We start from the raw sequence: 4,352 nt of genomic DNA on the forward strand, positions 1-4,352 counted from the left end.
GAGTCCAGATTCAGACCAAACTGGACCTCCCAGAGTTTGTTGCAAGAATGAAGGAGATTTCCTTTCTCTCTCAAGGGAAGAAGCACCTCTTTGTGAGCAGACTTCAGTGATGTAAAGTGCTTCATAAACCCTTAAGATAACTCCCATTTAATGGTCTAGAAAAACATTCAGGACATCCATATGTGAGAATAAAACCCTGGATGAGCTTCTCCTCTGGTTTCAATATACCCAGCTTCACTTTCTGTTTCTGGGGATGGGAAATTTCATTCTTAAATATGAAAGTTTTCCCTCCTAATGGCAATATTCAAAACAGACTTTCAGTTGACACATCAACCTCCAGATCATCAAATTCTGCAACCTCACTCCTGTACACCTCTCATAATCCTATATGGTCCATCAGTGAACTCCTTATTTCTGTAAGAAAAGCATACTTTAACCTATCACATGAGGAGGAATTGTTTCCAAAAAAGGCTCAGTTTCATAAATAATTATTTAAGGATATTAAAATATTCACTGCTGATAGCAATCACTGTGCCAATTTATTAAGCAAATATTCTATCTCAGGACCCATGAACCTTTCACACATTGTCTCATGCGATCCTCAAACAACTCTGTTAATTGATCCTCAAACAACGCCGTAGTCACTGTTATCCCTGTTTTGCAAATAGAGAAAGTGAGACTCAGAACAGAGAACTGAGTTGTTCAATATCCCACCACTGGCAAGTGGCAGAGTCAGGATTAGAACCCGGCTTGTCCTGAAGCCAGAATCATAACCGCTACCTTATCCCTTTTCTGCTAACCTGAATCACTGTCCCAAACAACCTGAACCACATCACGGACCTCAGGTCCCTAACTTGCTAAATGGCGGACCCTACTTAGAATTGGGTGAGGGCTCCCGCAGAGCTGTTTTTGTTCAGCTCTCAGTTTCTCCATGTGACTCTACACCTGTGGCAGAGCATGCTAAACTTTGCTGTGGGTCCCTTTCTTTTCTTGAAGAGGAAAGAATCCTCTCTTGATTCTCAGAACTCTACACACCTTTCACAAACAGATGCATAACCTCTGAACATAGGATAAATCTTAAAACCACATTGGTAAGATTGGCATTGTGAGAGATCTCCTAAACTGCACAAATGATGGCATGGTGATGGCTAAAATGAGGTTCACACTGTCTCACTATCCAAATTTGAGAATTTTAGCACTGAAAAATCTGTAGTAGGAACTACTGAGAGGGAAGAAGGTGGACCCCAATTCTAAGGGCATCTCTCTGTGCAAGTACCAAGATGAAAGTGGAGAAGGTCAATGAGACCTTGACTAGCAATGGGTAGATATGGAATGATTTACGAAAAACTGGGGATATTAAAATGAGGTCACACTCCTAAATTGAGCCAGAAAAATTCAGAACAAATAGAGAAAGAGTTACTTCCCAAATTGTGAAGTTACTGACTTAGAATGTTTTCTATAATATATGTAAGTTATAAAGGGTCTGTGTACTATGATACAAACACCCACACATATATACATATCCTTGCACGTGAGAAGAACAGGCCAAAATATTAAAAGCTGTTATTTCAGGGGATAGAATGCCATAATTTCCAGTTTGGAGGTTTTTTGTGTGTCGATGAGGAACTGTACATGATTTTTAGGTTTAGTATTTCACAGTTGTTTGCTGATCAAATTATTTTACAGTTTTCACATATTGCTTTAAAATTCATAAAATAACATTTTCTTTTTGAAAAATAAATGAAATTTGTGTGATTTACTATATTTTAAGAGTTAGGTAGAATAGGCCAAAACTATGGCTTAAAAGACAGTTAAGGTAATTTGGTTGATTTCCAAATTGTTTAGTTTAAGACGTGAAGAAGGACGAAGATATATTCCAAACGTTTAAGGGTCATTCACCGTGAGCCACCGAATCCTCTGACCACACTTTTCCTAGAGTCTCCTGCAGGGACAGGACCTCAGCTTCAGAGACCAATGGCAGAGTTCTCTTCTGATTGATGTGGACTGAGATTTAGTGTGGATGTGGGAGGTGGTGATGGGAATTCTTACAGATGTGGATTGAATGGAATCAAGTCCCCGATCTCGAAAGATGCTTCATACATTGAAAATTCTAAGAATTTGGTCGAGGATAGTTTGCAATTTAGGTTTTAAACAATAGCAACAACAAACACCTGTAGAATGCTTACTATGGGCCAGGAATGTCCTAAAGGAGAGTAGAAAGATGACAGATAGATGATACATAGATAGATGTGATAGTTCCTAATAACAAGGTAAGTGCTATCATGATCTCTAATTTTACAGAGTGTCATAGAGAGTTCAAGTGACCTGTCCAAGATCACACATCTATTAAGTGGTAAAGCTGGAAACTGAATCCAGGCAGTCCAAATGCAGAGCCCACATTTTTTTTTTTTTTTTTTTTGGCTGCACTGGCTCTTCGTTGCTGCGCGCGGACTTTCTCTAGTTGCGGTGAGCAGGGACCACTCCTCGCTGCGCTGCGCGGGCCTCTCATTGCAATGGCCTCTCCCATAGCGGAGCACGGGCTCCAGGCGCACGGGCCTCAGCAGTTGTGGCTCGCGGGCTCTAGAGCACAGGCTCAGTAGCTGTGGTGCATGGGCCCAGTTGCTTCACGGCATGTGGGATCTTCCCGGACCAGGGCTCGAACCCGTATCCCCTGCATTGGCTAGGCGGACTCTTAACCACTGCGCCACCAGGGCTCAAACCCGTATCCCCTGCATTGGCTAGGCGGACTCTTAACCACTGCGCCACCAGGGAAGTCCTAGAGTCCACATTCTTAACGAACAGCTTAGAGAGCTCAGAGTGAACACAAATTTGAGACTGGAACCACGTTAGTATATTCAGATCTAATATTTGACAATTAAGAGCATTTCTATGCACATCTGGCCTAATCCTTTGGATTAAAAACATTCAAAATGTCTGAGTGACTGTTTCACAAGTAAATAGCTGAATCCTGTCCATCTGTTGGTTTCTCCATTCCAATACTGAAACTGGAATAATGTCAGATAAATAGTTATTTCAGGGCATGGTGTGATTTACCTGGGAAACACAAAACTGTTTTCACTGCGGACTTACTATGTGTCAGTCACTTTATACACTTTGCTTTATTTTATTCTTAAAACAAATATGTGAAGTAGGTAAAGTCACCCTTTTTAAAGATAAGGATATTGAAGCCTAGAGATGTTAGCTATCTCATCCGAAGTGACACAGCTACTTAAAGGTAGAGGCAGGGGGCTTCCCTGGTGGCTCAGTGGTTGAGAGTCTGCCTGCCGATGCAGGGGACGCGGGTTCGTGCCCCGGTCCGGGAAGATCCCACATGCCGCGGAGCGGCTGGGCCCGTGAGCCGTGGCCGCTGAGCCTGCGCGTCCGGAGCCTGTGCTCCGCAACGGGAGAGGCCACAACAGTGAGAGGCCCGCATAACACAAAAACAAAAAAAACAAAAACAAACAAACAAAAAAGGTAGAGGCAGGAGTTAATCACAGGGAGTCTGAATCCAAAGTTTGAGTTCATATAAACCATATTATATTACGTTAAAAAGCAAATATTTAAGATATTTGCCTTCTGAGAGAAAGAGAGAGAGAGAATCTTTGCATAAGTTGTAACCTCCTGTAATACTCTGCCCTTCCTCTCGTGCATTTAGTAATTTGCAGGCATCACCTGCACTGTGGATTATCATTATTATCCCAGCTCTGTGTCTCGTCCTTGTGGTCCATGGGAAACATGTCCACAGCTAAGGCCTGGAACGGCTCGTCAGTGACCATGTTCATCCTCCTGGGATTTGCAGACCATCCAGAACTCCAGGCCCCCCTCTTTGTGACCTTCCCGGGCATCTATCTGTGACCCTGGCCTGGAAACTGGCCCTCATCTTTCTGATCAGAGGTGACACCCACCTACAGACACCAATGTACTTCTTCCTCAGCAACCTGTCCTTCACTGACATTTGCTACTCTTCCGCATTGGCTCCCGAAACGCTCATTGACTTCTTCCAGGAGCAGAAGACCGTATCATTCTTGGGCTGTACTGCTCAGTTCTTTTTCTTTGTCAGCGTATGTCTGAGTGCTTCCTCCTGACTTCTACAGCGTACAACTGATATGCCACCATTTCCAGCCCCCCTGCTGTACACTGCTGTCATGTCCCAGGGCCTGTGTACACGCATGGTGGTTGGGGTCTATGTCAGTGGCTTCCTGAGCTCCCTGGTCCAAGCCAAGCTCCATGTTTCGGCTCCACTTCTGCGGACCCAACATCATCAACCATTTCTTCTGTGACCTCTCACCAGTCCTGGCACTTTCTTTTTTTTTTTTTTTTTCTCATGTGAGTGAAGCCATCTTTATTTATTT

The 4,352-nt window shown here is 43.4% G+C and overlaps 1 pseudogene; it reads left to right on the top strand.

Moving 5' to 3' along the window:
• The first annotated feature begins 3,735 nt into the window (after nt 1-3,735).
• Nucleotides 3,736-4,352, top strand: part of LOC102991713 (olfactory receptor 5A1-like) — a 13,930-nt pseudogene continuing 13,313 nt past the window's right edge.

The sequence above is a fragment of the Physeter macrocephalus genome, chromosome 16 (genome assembly GCF_002837175.3).
Source record: "Physeter macrocephalus isolate SW-GA chromosome 16, ASM283717v5, whole genome shotgun sequence".
Lineage (NCBI taxonomy): Eukaryota > Metazoa > Chordata > Mammalia > Artiodactyla > Physeteridae > Physeter > Physeter macrocephalus.